Source organism: Halichoerus grypus, chromosome 7 (genome assembly GCF_964656455.1).
Source record: "Halichoerus grypus chromosome 7, mHalGry1.hap1.1, whole genome shotgun sequence".
Classification (NCBI taxonomy): Eukaryota; Metazoa; Chordata; class Mammalia; order Carnivora; family Phocidae; genus Halichoerus; species Halichoerus grypus.
Window position 1 is genome coordinate 121,967,484 of NC_135718.1, and position 17,660 is coordinate 121,985,143.

General features: G+C 43.2%; 1 long non-coding RNA gene across 1 annotated transcript in view; it reads left to right on the forward strand.

Moving 5' to 3' along the window:
- The window catches only part of LOC118528353 (uncharacterized), a 31,338-nt gene extending 14,303 nt beyond the window's left edge, over positions 1-17,035 (forward strand). The window contains exons 2-3 of the long non-coding RNA XR_004913587.2: positions 15,969-16,134; positions 16,389-17,035. This is a non-coding gene — a long non-coding RNA (uncharacterized LOC118528353). The remainder of the gene's footprint in view (positions 1-15,968; positions 16,135-16,388) is intronic.
- The last annotated feature ends 625 nt before the right edge of the window (positions 17,036-17,660 follow it).

The following is a 17,660-nucleotide window of genomic DNA, read 5'->3' on the forward strand; positions in this document are numbered from 1 at the left end:
AGGGGTAGAATTTAGTGATTCATTGGTTGCATATAACATCCGGTGCTCATTACATCCAGTACCCTCCTTAATGTCCATCACCCAGTTACCTCATCCCCCCAACCCCCTCCCCTCCAGCAACCCTCAGTTTGTTTCCTAGAATTCAGCATCTCTTATGGTTTGCCTCTCTTAACCTTCATTTAAGCTTACACGGGTTCCCGTGTCTCACCTGGCTCCTCAATAGCTTGCTCTGGAGCATGCAAATGAAGATCCAGAGCAAATTTGGAATGGCAAACTATTTTGAGACTTTAGAAAAATCCATGCCTGTGGCAAAACGGAAGTCCTCCTCCATTGTCTTGGCAAAAGAAAAGGTGCCCAAATCAGGTTTCTTCTGACACTGCCACTTTCCAGCCTTCAATTATGCATTTTTCCCTATTAAAGTGTAACGCTGTATGTTAATTATACTTAAATGAATAAATAAATAGATAAATACTATATAGATAGATAAATAGATGGTAGATAGATGATAGATAGAGAGAGAGAGAGAGAGAGAGAGACAACCAGTCCTGATAATTTCTTCACACTGACCTCCTTTTCATCTTCCCTATTATACTGTAATATTCCCAATTAGACTATAATATTCCTGTGGACCCTCTAATATTGTTTCTTTTGCTTCTTCCACAACACCTACCAAACACAATGTTGGGCAAGATTTTGGAAATGTTACAAGATAGTACTGCAAAGTGGTAATATTACTTATGTTCTTTTTTTTAGAAAAGCACACTGGTTGGGGTGCCTGCGTGATCAATGGGTTAAGCGTCTGACTCTTGATTTCGGCTCAGGTCATGATCTCAGGGTCGTGGGATTGAGCCCCAAGTCAGGCTCCAAGCTCAGTGGGGAGTCTGCTGGAGATTCTCTCTCCCTCTCCCCCCACCCCCCTTCCGTTCACACACACTCTCTCTCTCAATAAGTAAATTTAAAAAATCTTGAAGGAAAGAAAGAAAAAAGGAAGGAAGAAAGAAAGAAGAAAGAAAGAAAGAAAGAAAGAAAAAGAAAGAAAAGAAAGAAAAGAAAGAAAGAAAGAAAGAAAGAAAGAAAGAAAGAAAGAAAGAAAGAAAGAAAGAAAAGAAAGAAAGGAGGGAGGGAGGAAGGAAGGAAGGAAAGCACACTGGAAATCAAATGACCGAAGTAGTACTGGGATGGCAGAGAAATCACCAGAGTTGCTCGATTTTCCCCCCAATGCTGCCATTTCCTTTTATCATAACCTTCACTGACAATTTGTAAACCCCTGGAAACAAATTGTCTTAGTTTATAGTCAATCATCATTTTTGACACGTTGTTTTTTTTTTTTTTTTTTTTTAAAGATTTTATTTATTTATTTGAGAGAGAGAGAATGAGAGACAGAGAGCATGAGAGGGAGGAGGGTCAGAGGGAGAAGCAGACTCCCTGCCGAGCAGGGAGCCCGATGCGGGACTCGATCCCGGGACTCCAGGATCATGACCTGAGCCGAAGGCAGTCGCTTAACCAACTGAGCCACCCAGGCGCCCCGACACGTTGTTATTAGTTTATTTTTTACCTATATTTTTATATTACTCAACTTGATCTACTGCTTTTTTTTTTTTTTTTACCCCACTGGCTCAAAATATTTGATGGTTTCCAAAATTATCACTATGATTTCCTCCAAGCATAAGAATTAACCACTGTCAAAGTAAAAACAATGTAACAGCAGGTCTGAAGGCCATCCCTAAGCAAGGACACAAAAGAGTCTTAATCTATGGCTACTGAAGATAGCCTCTTTGAAGAAGATATTGGGAGACAACTCTCCATGGATATTTTTACCTTTCTGCATGGCCCAGGCTTTCTAAGCAAAAGTACTGCAAACTGAGTTAAAAGGGTGATTGAATGGTAGACATCCAGTCAGAGATAGTGTATTGTTCCAGGGATTTAGATACTCAGACGAGCTATTTTGCTGTTCTCTTAAACTCTAAGTGTTGAAAAGAGTTTCCCCTCTCCTCCTCAGGCAAGATCTCTCTCTCTCTCTCTCTCTCTCTCTCTCTGTCTCTTTCTTTCTCAAGGTTAGGGTGAGTATAGGTGTGCCAGATATATAAGCTCCACTCTCATAATTTTAGGGCTCATCTTCTGTAGTACTAAGGGTTCTGCACCCAATTTCGCCATGAGGTGAGCTTCCATCCTCTCTCCAGGCGCACAAGTTTCCCAAAATTTTTATATGTTCACCAACACAGAAGCTCAATGAACTCCATTGGGAGTCGGGGAATGGTTATGGTGGTTTCATTTCATAGGCTTGGTTGATTAAATCACTGGCCATTGGTGATTGATTCAACCTCCAGCCCTCCTCCCCTCCCCAGAGGACAAGGGGTGGGGCTGAAAATTCCAAGCTTCAAATCACGAGGGTTGGTTCTCCTGGCAACCGGTCCCCATCCTTAGGTACTTTGCAAAAGGTGCCTCATTAACAAAACAAGAGACAATGTTAAAGCTCTCATCACTTAAAGAATTCCAAAGTTTTTAGGAGCTCTGTGCCAAAAAAATGGGATGAAGATCAATTGTCATTTCTTATTATAAATCACTATATCACAGGTACAAACTCTCCTTCATGCACAGGTAACCTTAGGCCCTTGTCACATCATCCCATGGATAATTGGGGCATAGGAAAGCAGTGTTAAGGTACTCAATGAGTTATGATGTATTCTTTAATACAGAGGTCTAGTGTTTCTTCTGGTGTGTATGTGTATATACACTGTTAGGGTATATGTGTGTTTATACACACACACAACACACACAAATTATATATATACTCACACACACCTACATGGCAGGTTAATTTGTTAGCTTGCAAGTAGGGTAACATCTCAGGTTAAGTGTCACAGTCTGGGACTTAATAGAAGACAATAATCATTATAACATCACTGGGTATTAATCAAATAAAATACATAAAGAAGAGCTTAATTGTGTGTAATTAGGAGCCTTGTGGAGGGATATCAAAACCTCTGCCCTTGTCCCTATATTCTTTCCTTACAAGTGCTTGCCTACTATGTGCAAGCTGGGATCATTGCCTTGGGGCTACAACTGTAAATGCAACTCATTCTCAGTCCTCAAGGACTCTGTCATCTATAGGGAAAGAGAAGGTCCTCCAATCAAAAGACACAGGGGGATGGATGGGTTAAGAAAAATAAGACCCATCTATCTGCTGCCTACAAGAGACTCATTTCAGACCTAAAGACACCTGCAGATTGAAAGGGAGGGGATGGAGAAACATTTATCATGCAAATGGCTGTCAAAAGAAAGCCAGGTTGGTAATACTTATATTGGTCCTTAATCCCAATATCTTGAAAACAAAAGAGAAATCATTCCTGTGAAAGAAATATACTTAGTTCCAGGAGGGATATAAGGAAGAGGCAGTTGTTATTTTTAGCCACGCATGTTGTGAGTAGGGAGCAGCTGACTGAGGAGTTCCCATGAAGGGAAAATTTCAACATCTGTATCCATCATTTAGGCAAAGCCATAGAAGCCACACTTCTGAATTTGTGAATGATACAGAGCAGGATGTGATGGTCAGTAAACTGGTTAGCAAAATCAAGATTCTGAAATATTTCTACAAACCCGAATAACAAAAAAAGTTAACAAAATGAAACTGTATAGTTATAAATGTGGAGTAATCAGCAGGTTAACAGCAGTACTTACGGAAGAGAAATGAGAGTTGTAGCAGACTTCCTAAGCTCGATAGCAGTAAATGTAAACGCTCAAATCCCTCTTGATGTTATTGTAAATGCTTTCATGGACCTGGTCACCTTTGAGGCTCACACGAACCCTAAGAGGGCTACACTGGGCAAGTTTCACTGTTCCCCTGAATAGAAGGGGGGGTGGAGTCTCAGAGCATGAGTGACTTGACCACGGTTGTGTAGCAATAAAAAAAAGTGAGATCCACCTTTGGTCCTGTTGATTGAAGAATGCCCTCATCATCAAGGAGCCTCAATAACAGAGTTCTGTGGTCAGTTTCTGTGCAACATTTTACGAAGGACATCGACAATAAGGTGCCTTCCATCCAGTGGAGTCAGTCATGATGATGAAGGGTCTGGACATCAAGGCATATAAGGAATGTTTGGAGGACCTTGGCCAGGAACAGAGAAGACAGACGAAGAACTCCTACCCACACATATCTGAGTAGCTGTCATGTGGAAAGGAATTAGACTTTCTGTGAATTGGCTGTTCTGTGAAGTGTCACAGTGCAGAACCAACATCACTGGATGGAAGGTACAGTGAGGAAGATTTCAGATTACTGCTAAGGAGAGCGTTCTATCATTTAAAGGTGGGAAAGATGGGCTGGCAGGAGAGTGAACCCACCACCACGGGGCCAATTACAGCCCAGGCTGCGACCAGCTACAAATCATGGCTGTTGTAGAAGGAATTCCTGCCTAAAAAATAAAAAGTCCATGGCTTCTCAGATCACTTCCAACCCTAAGATCCTATTACTTAAATAAAAATCCACAGTCCCAGGAAATTCATGTCCCAACGATAGATCTTCCAAATATGCTTTGACATTAAGGACCATGCTGACACCATGAGTTAGCACCATATTCATCTGGGTTATAAAAACACCATAAATAGTCATAAGGCTACTCACATTTCATGACTTTTGCTTTTTGCTAGGCTTCATACCCCTCCATGAATGAGAAAGAGGATTATTGAATTATTATCACAGAAAAGTTAAGGGATGAGTTTAAGGCGATATGGCAAGTTAGTGAAATCAGAGCCAGCAATCCAGTCTCCCCTTTGATGGCATTGAGATCTCAGAAATAATGTGAGTAACAAAATGATTAGTATGTGTAAGGACAGCTCTTACTATGGGACATGCGCTGCTTTAAGCACTTTACATCAACTATCTCATTAGATTATTTACTCCTTTGTCTAATTATTTATCCGTTATGTACATCTATTCATTTATGATTTACATCTATTATCACAAAAACTCTGTCGGGTGAGAATTATTACATCCCCATTTTATAGATTAGGGAACTAAGAGGCAGAGAGGTTTAGGGACTTGGGTTAGATACCAGATGCTCTATGGCAGGGCTAGATTTCCAGCTGTGGCAATCTGACTCCAAAACCTGTACGACTCTCAGCTGCGGTGCTGTGTCTTCCCCCTAGATCCATTTTATTTGTGGGAGAGAAAGGGACAGTCCCCACATTTGTACATCACAACTTCTGTGGCCCATGTTGCCCAAAGCACCAAATAATCAAGTTTGGAAAGACTCTACCTTAGGAGATGATCTCCCTGCCTCGCTCAGCTCCCCCCAGAGAGGAAGCATGGCTAGAGAAGATTCTTCTCCCTGATTCGACTGAGCAAATTAACCGAGCAAGCTGCAAACTTGAGATCCCAATGTCCTGATAACCAGGCTGGACCGAAGTGTGGCGGAGATTCCTCTGGACACGATGGGGGAGGGCGCTCGGTTGGTAAGAGTAGACAGCAGAATCCGTGTTTGACCCTTCACTGGAGTGTGAGAAAGACAAAGCCAAACTAACAGGTACACAGAGAACTGTTGATTCCTTAATCTGAAATCTTCCTCACTGTACCTTCCATCCAGCACAACCAGCAAATAAACTGCCATTGGTGCCTCAAAACTTCATACAGGGTAATATTCCTTTAATGGAATGCTTTTAGAGAAGAGTCATAAAAATAAATTGAAAAGTGCTTTCTGCTGGCTACAGCCGGCATACGCAGCATGTGAGCAAACAGGATAACACAAGGCTTAACTTAGCATCGCCATTTTTATTACTCACCCGCGACAGGTCTTATAATAGTATAAATTCACTTAAAAAACGGACTCTTTCCCCCATCGGTGTCCCTCCTTCCCTCCACTGCCACACGCCCAATAGTCTTCTGTGTTAATTCTGAACAGCATAATTACAGGTCTTTTTATGATTTAGGTTTGAGACCAATTAGCTGATCCTGCAAGCCTTTCAAATGCCAGCTTCCTTCTCTTGGCACTCCCTGTTCTGCTGAGATTTATCTGTGTGCTTGTAAAAGGCAAATGTTTTTGTGAGGAGTGGAGAAATCGAATCTGCTCAAGAATGGGGTCCCCCTCCCCTCTCTTCTCCCTTTCTCAGCTGCCTGTGCATCTTTGGTGCACCTGGTCTCTAAAATTGTCACGGTGTGACATGCACACTGAATATTCATGCTGGTTGCCCACGCTGCTTCTGATACCAGGTAGCTGGGTCAGAGAGCTTCCAGTTGCTTCCTCTACGAGAGGCCGTTCCTCCGGTTGGAGCTGCAGACCCACGCGGGGCAGTGTGCTGCCACCATTTTGGAACCTGGTAGCCACTGGCGGGGGGGTGAGGGTTCAGGAGCTCAGAAAGGCGCTGACAGCCCTGCCTCCTCCATCATCTCTGCCCCTAACATCCTCCACCCTGTGTCCATCACGTGGTAAGGCTGCCTCATGGGCCTTCACATTGGATATTCAACAAAGATCTACAGAATCGACCAACAAGCATGAATCTTAGAAAGCCTTCTGCCCCATTGGAGGGTTCATGGGTAGATAAAATAAGATTCCTGCCTTCTCTGGGCTGTCAATTGAATGTAAGAAGACACAACTGATTTACATAAAAAGATAATGCAGAATAAATGGCAGGATGTAGTGAGGGCTGTGCAGATCAGGCAGTGAGTTTAGAGAAAGATTTTGCCATGGGGACCTGAGAAATCAGGATCTTCAAATTTCTACTCTGTAGCAAGCGCTTTACAGATAATTGTGTTTAATCCTTACACAACCCTTCAAGATACATATAAGAGGCATATAATGTATACGTAGGCAGCCCTTCAAGATACGGATAAGATACATATAACATATAATTATGTATACGTTTCAGATGAAGACATTTTCCAGATGGAGAAATCACAGCTCACAAAATTAGGTAACTTGTCCATGTCACAAGATCCCCAAACTAGTAAGTGTCAAAAACTAGAAATTTGATTTCTGGCCTGACACCAAAACCTTTACCACCATAATACTGCAGGGCAGCAGAAATCAAGTTCAAGGGCATTCTGCTGTTGGTCGTGGGGGCAGTGATAGAGGGAACTGTAAGGATATTTGAAAAAGGAAAAGTAGACTAGTTTGGATAGAATAGAGAGATTAAGGAAGATCATAAAATACTAAAATATTCCACCAGAAAAGGATATTATTAAACTAACAATTCAGCAATTGGGATATTATGCAGCCATTAAAATAACTGAAGATCAGGTAGAATTGTGAAAAACGCTAATGCTATAGTGTTGCATACAAAATAAAGAAGTAAGAGAAAGCAGAATACAAAGTACTCTCTGATTGCAACTATGTGAAAATAAGTATCAATAGTGTCTTCACATAAAATTTTTAGTTAAAATTGTTTAAAAAGAAAAATAAAATAAGTCCATCCCCTGGGCATAAGCATGACTATATTTATACTATTCCAGACAGATGGTTTTCTCTCGTCTCCTAACAGATTTCCATGGAGGGAAAGCTAATGCCCTCCCTCTGTGATTTCAGAGCCCAACGACCCCATTTCCTCAAGTCTAGCCTCCATTTTCCCACTGAGACAATTTCACCCCACAGTTGGTTTCTGTCTCTTGTGAGCAAACTGCTGGTTCAACATTTTTAACATGCTTTGGGTAACAGAGCTAGAGAAATCAAGATTGTCATTTTCCCTGCCCTCTTCCTGCATTGCCGTACCTGCTCTTGATTATTTTGGTATGACTGAGGGGGTAGAAGAGGGGCAGTTCTAACTGAGGGAAAAACTAAGCCTCATAATTCACCAAACCTGTTACTTTCCTATCTCGTGTGCCTCTTTCACGCTGCTCGCAATGACTCCACTTAATCTCCTGATATCATTCATATCAGCTCCCATACTCTAGAATCTCTATCTCTCATCTGCTGTTTGTCCAGTGGGAAAGTCACGTATCTGGCCTCTCAGCTGTCCTTACTGTTCCCAGCTCATCTCCCACCTAGCCTCATCCCAGAGTAACACAACCCTGGATGAGTTTAAATGAACCACATCCCATTTCCTTTTATGCGTAGAGATCAATAGACCCCTTTAAGAGAGGGTTTTGCTTGTCCTATCTGCTCCTCTGTGTCCAGAATAGTACCCAGCACTGTCACACCTTGTTACTGCCTAGCTAGGCAGACCAGAAATGTCTGTATTGAAGATGAAAAGAAGGCTTTGACTGAAAAAAGGATACAAAAGAGGACATGAGTAGATCAGGAGAGAAAGAAAGAGAGTGAGGGAGGGAGGGAGGGAGGGAGGGAGGAAGGAAGGAGTCACCTAAGCCGAAACAGGGATGCTATGAAACAAAGTCAATAATCCAGCCCATAGGTTAGTCTCCAAATCTGTGGCAGCCAACTGGAAAGGCAAAGCCAGGAGGGAAATCTAAGCTCAAAACCAGATGTAAAATTTTCAAAGAAGGCAAAATCAGAAGCCTATATAAGAAGTGGCTGAATTATTTGGCTGCACTATATTTTGCTGTTGCCCCTTTGAAAGGTCCATGGTCTTCTCCTTGTCTTATCAGGAGGCAACCTGAACCTAAGATCTGACTTTGGCAATGGAGGAGCTCTGATACCATCAGCCCCAGCCTACCTTTCCAGGCTGCCTCTTCACTCCCTTGGCCCCCACTCACACCTTCTGCTGGGTTATACAACACTGCTTCGCATTCCTCCAGACTTGATCGTTGCCTCTGCCTAGAGTGCAATGCCCCACCTCCTCCATGTGACACGCTCACAGTCATTCACAGTCTTTGTCATACTGTCCCCAGTACTCCTCGGCAATTTGTAACTCCATCTCCAAGGCTCCCATAACGTTTTGTAGAGGTTTCTGTCAGTGTTCTAATTGTGTGTCTGCATGTCTCTGTCCTTTACTGTACACAGAGGACCTCAAAGATTGTACTTTTCTCATTCATCTTTGGGTCCCTGCACCTTAGCTCATTGTTTGACATATCATCGGCACTCAATGTATGTTGCTCAGATGAACGAAACAAGTAGCACTTATTATAGTTTCACTTATTTGCTTTCTTCTCCTCTAAGATCTTGCAAATCAAGAGAGGCAATCTCCTAAAACAGAGTATGACACCTAATAGATGTATCTATCACAGTTAACAGCCAGTCAATGGCTTCAGACAGGAAAAATCATTAGTATGCCCAGATACTGTGTTTCTGTTGAGCCCTTTATTCCCAGGGCCACTTGCCGAGGGAAGGACTCTGTGTCTGGGAGCACGAGCAAATATATTTTCTGAGACTCGTTCCATAGAGTACAGTGCAAGATTATAAAATTCAACACACACCTGGGAAATTCAGACGCGATCTCAATAATAAGAGCTGTAATCAAGGAAGAAACCCTTACTTAAGCAAATAATTTGCCTTGGGAGTAAAGGCTGAACACGACGTTCTTCACACACAGGGACTTTAGCTGGCATTCTGTCTTCATTCTGAATAGACCTTGCTGAACAAATCACAAATATAAAACATTTACACTATGCCAACCATCAGTACAAGTGGTCTTCCAATCAGAGAAACCTGCAGTGGGATGAGAATGAAATGCCTAAGTTCAACTAGGACATGGCAGGGGGAGAGAGAGAGAGAGAGAGAGAGAATGGGGAGAGGGAGAGAACAAGTTTAAAATGAAAGGGAAGTGTCATCCAAAGGCAAAGTAATTTGAATGAAATTCTCCTCAAGGGAGGGTAACGTAGACGGTAATGAATTCTGTCTCATCTCTGCGATTACGGGGAGGACTTGCAGACATCAGATTTTGTGATGTTACAGACATGGTCCCCAAGTTGGAATAGAAGGGGAAAGTTGATGCAGAACAATATGCCTGCACTGGATAAACAATAGCCAGACAACTGGATATCACAGCACGATGTATTGTCAGGTGCAGAATCAGATAAATTGCAAATAACAACGGGGGAAGAACTGAACCTTGAGGACTATCAGCAGATAAACCAGATGGAGTGGAAAAAGCCTCACTGGGTAGAGATGATGGGACGCCCTGGCAGGAAGTTGGGAGGGAAGCATGGACATCCAGATAAAAACTGCAGTCAGCTTCCAAGTTAGAGAAAATCATAGCAAGAAATAATAGGGTAGAAAGGTAGTGGTGTCAGCTGTGATAAGCAGATAATTTGTTACTCTTTACGGCCCTGGGGCCCCTTTTCAGAGGCAGGCAGAAGTCCAAGTTCCTGGTCTTATCAGCCCGCACAATCAAGAAGAAAAGATGTAAAGCAAAGAGCAGCAAGAATCAGCGTTTGCCCTGAAAGGGACCTTAGGAATTATTTAGAGCAACCTTCTTTTTCACCACAGCACATTTCTTTGGTTTTCTTCCCACATCCCTGGCCATTTCTTCTCAACCCATTTTCTGGTTTCTCTTTCTCTGCCTCTCTTCTAAATGTTGAGTCTGGGATCCTTTCTCTAGCGACACTCATTCCCTAAATTAGCTCATCCAGTTCCCTGGATTTAGATAGCTAAATGTGGATGACTTCCACATCTATATTCTCTAGCCTTGACTTCTCCCAACTGAGCTCCAAACTTGGACATCCAACTGCATACTTGTTTTCTCCACCTGAACGGCTTACAGGCATCTCTAGCATGGCATGTCCACGACAGAGTTCTCGATTCTGCTTTTTCCACTAAAACCTGTTCCTCTCTGGCTTCTTCCATCTACATAAATGATACATTCTTCTACCCATTTGGTCAAGCCCAAAACCGAGGCACCATCTTTGAGTCTTCTCTCTCTCTCTGTCTCTCTCTCTCTTTCATACACACACAGCATATCCCATCTATTGGCAAGTCATGCTAAACTATTTGTTAGTGACAGATAGATGTCTCTGTCACCCTAATTCAAATCATCATCAGAGTTCATCGACAGTAGCTTTGTAGGTGGCCCTTGCTTTGATTCCTCTTCCTCAAAGTTCAATCCTTGCTCAGAAGCCAAAGTGATCTTTTAAAAACATTTTTTAAGTAGTCAAAATTGGCTAAATATTTGTTAAACAATGAATGGGACAGAAAAAATGGATGGGCAGAACTTCCCTGGAGTAATAATCGTGAGTGTAGCTTCACTCTAGCAAAATCTTTCAAATGCATAATTGCCCACTGAGCACCCAGTATTTCCATGGGCACTGCCATGGGCTTGAACAAGACACCATCTCTTCTTAGGGGCCACTTTGACTGTACATCTGCTCACTCAACAGAAAAAAAAAAGCAAACACTCTTTCTATTCCTCTCTCTTCTGGAACATTATTTCTAAATTGCCGTATGACTGTTGCCAAAAATCTGGACATTTAGAAACATGTGGATAGTTAAAAATATTGCTTACCTTTCTTTTGGAGGCCGAATGATGCACATAACTACAAAATCTCTTGGCTTAAAAGAGAGCAGAGGCAATTCAGGATTTGGGTGACTGGCTCATCCCCATTCATCCCCCTCCCAAACTGGAGCATATAGGTCAGTGGTTATGTCCATAGTTGCATTAAACCCATTAAGCTGGGGATGAGGATGGGCAAGAGAATGTGTTTGCTTGTTTATGATGAGCGCTCGGATAAGGGCTTTAAAGTGCCCTGGAGACTCTGGATTCTGAACAATATAATGATGTGCACTTCCCAAAGTGCCAGCACATTCATTAAGCCATTATTCAGCCCAATAATGCTGACATCTCTAGTCTCCAGGAGAGGAAACTGAGGCTCAAAGGGTAAAATAGAGTGGTAAACAGCACAGAGCTATGTTGTTTTCAGACAAATCCTGAGTGCATTCTAAAATGAGTAGATTGTGCAAACACCTGGCACCTGTCCCCTGAATGAGGTTATGGGGAAGACATTTCAGCAAGATTACCTGGTACTTATCAGGCACCCAGGGAAGTGCGTCCCTCTCAAGGAGGCCCCATGGCTGGCACTCTTGCACACAGCCAACTGTGAGGACCAGAAGGGTCCTGGGTCAGTCTGTCTCCAGGGTGTCTGTTTCCTGGTGCGAGGTCCCCCAGCGGATCTGCAAATTGTCTTTTTGCCTCCTCACCTCACCGGCCTCTTTCTGCGGGTCTGTCCTTGCTGCAGGGACATTCACACTCCCCGACCCACCCCAGGGAATGACTGCTGATTAGATTGCGGGCTCTTCCCACCCACAATCCAATCTGAGGCCGGAGGCACTGTCAGACGGCCCCTCCGTCATCTTCGGCGCTCTCTCCCGTGTGTTACTGTGCAGACAGAGGAAAATGACAGTTTTCATCATTTCCTGCTAAATGATTCAGTGCTGATTCAGCCAGTTTCAACTCCACAGCAAAGCAATGAAGAAAAAGGGGAATGAAAAAAAAAAAAGAAGAAGAGAAGAGCAAATGCTTATCAACCATTCTGAGGTATTGCTATGGTGGGGCCTTTCTTTCCCTTCACCCAGGAAAAGTCCTTGTTACCCTCTCCAAGGGCATCTGGCTGCACTGGAGAGGAGCCTCCTTGGGGCTGTCCCTTCATCTACCCTACTTATTTCCATTTCTGGGGCTCTTCTTGGAAAGAACCCTCTGTTTTTAATGTCCCAGCAATGGGAACCGCATCCCCGAGTAAGAATCAATAGACCAGAAATGTAGTGACTCTGCCACAGAATGGAGCCATGACCTTGGATAAATCATTTTGCGTCTCCAAATCTCAGATCCTCTTTATAGAACAAAGATAATCAAACCCTCTTCAAATGTTTGTGAAACACTTTGCAAGCTATAAAGTAATGGAAGAAAGCAAAATGCATGGGGGTCCCTCTCTTAAAATCCTCAATATACTTCTCGTCGAATCTAGTTATGGAAGAACATGAGGGTAGGCTGACCCAAATGAGGGGTTTTCATGCCCGAAAAACAGCCAGGAGAGAGTTATGTTCTGCAGATGAATTCAAGGAAGAAAGGCTTATCTTGGCATCTTGCTGGCTAAGAGAAGAGAGAAGGGCTTATTCCCTTTGGCCTTTTAGTGCCTATCCCCCTTGGGGGCCCCCCACCCTGCCCCAGACACTGTTCTTCTCCAGCCACCCCCCATTCCACTGCTTTAGTCAGTCAAATTCTGCCTTCAAAAGATAATCTGCATTCCTTTCACCCCTTCCAGATCACTCTAATCGACGCCAAAATGTGTGCATTCCTTCTCCAATTTCCCCTACCTACACTTTTAATTTAATATAACTAATTAGGCAGTGCAAATAAATTCTCAAGATTCGTCTTGTGTACCACAGTTTACTTTGCCCAGACATCAAAGCTGAAGTGTTATCCCACAGGTGAGGCTTCTCTTTCCTTCTCAGCGTTTCAGACACACTCTTCTCTTTGCACGGGGTATTTCTCTCTCTTTCTTTCTCCTCCGCCAACCTCTCCTCCTTCCTATCCCTAACCAACTCCTGTTCACATTTTAGGTTGATCTTAAAAAATCACCTCCTGTAGGCAGCCTGCTCTCACCCTGTCAGGTGACATATCTATGACATGTTCCATGGCGCCCGCATCTCTTTACAACAACCAGCACACCCATACCTGTTGTTCGCTTTCCGTCTGCCCCACCAAGCAGGAAGACCCATGGCAGTGGGGGTCTATGCTTGGGTGTCGACCTCCTTGTCCCCGAAGCCTAGCACTTGGACCAGCACATAGTAAGCACTTACTGAAGAAAGGCTGACTGTATAAATGATGGTGGCAAGAAAGATAGTTTGTGCCAACTTGGGCTTGGCAGGATCTCAGAGGTCATCCAGACTGTGTCCCCACCCAAGCCTGGCATCCCTGTGCACTATCCCTGGAAAAGAGAGAGGCAACTGGCTTCCACACAAACAGGAGCAGATAGGGAGAAATCACGTTCTTACAAAACCATTCATTCTCTCCCTTGGCAATTCCAAATATTAGCACATTCTTTCTCATCCAAACTGGCTCCACACACTAACTGCTCCCTTCCTGCTGCAGGTGAGGTTAGAGATGCGCCTAATGAGCCTTGCAGTTGTTCCAGCCCTCACAGGATTCATCCCACTTGGGATCTCTTGATTCCTTTTTGAAGTCTTTTGCTTCGTCCTGTGGCCTCCTGTTTCCATCCCACTGCCTCATGTCAGATTTCCATCTTTTTGTCCAGTTCTTTCAGATGGAGGCTTCCTTAGGATTTGCTGACTTTTCCTTCAAGGTTCACCCCCTCAGCACCATCTTTCACATCTCCTTTGACCCCATCCACCCCATTCCATACTCAGACACGAGTCCCTGAACCTCTAATGGAATGCAGCACCCTAGACGCTCTCTTCTCTGGAAGGTGATTTGGGACATTATGTAGATGGAATGACAGTATTTTCTCTGTGAAAAGTAGGCACTGGTCCAGATGTGCCTTCTGGGGCCACATGCCCCCTCCTAACCCTAACCCCTTCAATCAGCTTCTTCCCTCTACCCTCCTCTGCCTGAGATTGTCTCTTCTTCAGGTTCTGCTGTTATTTCTCACATGGCATGGTTTTCAAACCTTCCACAGCTTTGACCATCCTTCACAGGATGATTATTAATTGGGATCTTCCCCCCAAGTCACAAACCTCCAGTCCTGACTCCAGCCACATCCACCTGTGCCCCCAGAGAAACAAATAGTACTGTGAACCCCACCGGGAAGGTCTCAGGTTTTCATTTATATGCACAAAACACTAAGAAGGGTCCCCATCACTATCAGATAATTATTCTTTCTCACAGTGGAATATGTTATGTTCAGCAAGGCAGAAGTTGTCCCGGGGAAGGACTGGGATATATACAATCTGCTCTATATTTAAAAAATGAAAAAGAAAATGGGGGAAAAAATTCCACAACTTCTCCTTTTCTGCGCTGTTAAGATAAACATCCTTTCCCTCAGTTACGCAGCTCAAGCTGATGGTGAATACTTTTCTCCCTACAGAAATCACTTCTGAAAAGCAGACATTTAACATTTCCAATCTGTCTCTGAAGCCGAGATTAAATTACATTCTGTTTTGAAGGAATCGAAAACACACTTGTTAATATAATAAATGCTTTCCGTTAGTTCTAGAATTTGTCTTTGTTAGGCACATAATTCAAGAATTATCTATTATGGTAAAAAAAATTGAGCCATCTGGGTCTGTGCTAATATCTGTAAGCAATAAGTCTTCGATCTCCTTCATACTTCATTACTGGCGATACACAGAGAGCGATCATTCCAAAATCAGAGCTTGTTTTCTGTTGTGGGACTATTGTTCATCAGGATTTATGAAGCAACAAAAAGGTATTTTCTTGATTTTCATAAGTTAAGCTAACAGTCCGGTGATGACAACCCCATTAAAACTCAGCAAGTTAGATGTTTAAGCGATGGAGTTTTATACCATATCTATCATTTTTACAAAGTGGCTTTCTTTCCTCCTTCAACTTTCCGTAGAATCTTTTGTCAATAGAAAGGACAGGAAAAATGCTTATTTACCATATATTTGTTAAGCCATATACATTTGCAATGTTTCTTACCTGACAGTGTGTAAAGGATATAAAGCATTATTAAACTGACCAATTTTGATGATGTAGGAGGAAGGGATGGTAGGCAAATAGCATTCTCTTCATAATGGACTCTGTGGCATTGGCTTTTTCATGCATTTCTCTCAGTGGATGGAGAAGTGGAAAGGGACAGCTCACTGGTAGTTGGGGTCAGCGGCACATTTCCCTGTAGAAATAGTGGTCCTGCTGTCTCTGGTGTATCAGGTGCACGTTCTATACCCGCACAGCCTGCAGATGTGCACGTGAGAGTCTTCTTGTGACTTAGGCTGCTGCAAACACGTAGTGCCACTGAGACTTTGAGAATGAATGGGGGAGAGGAATCTCCGACTGGAAAGAAAAAGACATTTCTTGGCTTTCAAGTCTTGCCTTTTGGGGTCTCCTGTTTGCAATGAGGAAATCCTGGTAGGTATTGGGATCATACCTCTCTTTCCTTCCTCGGGGTTGCCTGTTGGATTTACCAGCAAAAGAGATATCCAGGGCGGAAAGTAATTTTTTTTTTTTTTTTTTAGGAAGGGAGCCCTTGTCATCTAAGAGCCAAATAGCTCTCAGGTCAGTTCCATCTGAAATCAGCTCACAACTTGCTGGTGGCCATGGCCTTAGCAGCAGGAACCAGAGACCCACATATGCATGATGCTAGAAAGAAAGGAGTTTGAAGAAATTTCATTCTAAGATGAGGTAAGCTTCCTAAGCTGTGAGTTAACTGTAAATTTGCATGGAGCCAGAGGTGGATTGAGTTCTGGAGAACCCAACCAAGTCTTGTCTCTAGACACGTTCCATTGTCTTGCTATTCTAGAGACACAGTGGGAAAGAAAAAATGGGGGCTGACATTTTTTGTACCCATTGTATTCTGCACACTGTACCAGGCATGTTTATATGTATAGTCTGTGGTTTTCAAAGATGCCTGATCTGCTGTTTTCCCAAAAACATAGCCTTTCATGAACCCAATGCTACAAATTCAAGCTGTGATGGTGAGATAATGAAAAAACCGTGTGGCCGATTGTATTTGATGATCTTCCCCCAGGAGGTGACTGATGCGGAGCCAGCAAAAGCCCAATCACTTTGATAGATGACCGGTTCCTTGAGGCTCTGTTTCTAAGAAACTCCAAGTCTTCCTGTGGGATTGCCGAAGATTCCGGAAAGCCTGGGCTTTGTTTTTTTCTGCCATCACTGTGGCTGAGGTCAGATGCCATCTACTGTGTGACTAACTCCCTTTCCTGAAATGAAAACCAGTAGAGACAGCTACCAAACACTGTTTTCATGAGCCAATTGGTAGCTGAATTCCCCTATCTACCCATTTGGGCCCCTTGCTCTCTCTGTCTGTTGGGTTAATACCATAAACTTAATTCCTATTAGTTCTATTACTACTCTTTATCTGGCTTCCCTTGGGGCCACCCAGTGGAATACTGTAACACAGACTCTATTTTTTTTTATGAAACTGCCCTGTAATAAAATAATTTTTAAAATGATAGATTAGATCTTAAAATATATGAGCAGCTTATGTTATCGCTTGCCTGGGAAACTTCACCCCTCCTGTATGGTTCTAACTCTGTTTCTGATTAAAGAAAAAAAAAATTGCTGTTGTGAGCGTTTGGCTTCTGATTTTCCATAATTCTTATTTGTAAGCACTTTTGTGCTGGTACCTCCTTATAATTTACTAAGTGCTTTGCTCTTAAAGAGCACTTAGCAGAAAGAGGTGCAAGGAAATTACATCTGGCAATTATGCCAGTAAATTTAACTCCAGGACCCAGGCAGTATAGGTCATCGCTGGCCTCAGGTTTCCTGTCCCTGTCACCCACAACAGGTTGCCTGGGGGCTGCTCCCGACCATGTTGAAGGAGGCATGGTGGGATTGTCTGCTGTTAAGTTGTCATTTAGGGCTCTGATGGCCCCCAGAATGCATTAGTGAGACTCATTCAAGAGCCAGAACAAAAATAGTACAGCCAAGGCAAAACTCAGGAAGCCTACATTCCAAGAAGTCATGTGGTCTTAGTTTCTTGTGGTGCCAACTAACTCAGCCCTCAAAAAAAGAACGTGGCCAAACATTTTTTCTCTGCCTTAAAGTATGCAACAGTGAGCTTGCCTACGACCTGTGCCTCTCTCTTGCCTAACCATTCCCCATCCTTTCCACATGTAACAACCATATAATATAGCTCCAAATGAAGGCACTTTTGAGAGGGAAAGCAAGGAGCACGAGGAAATGGG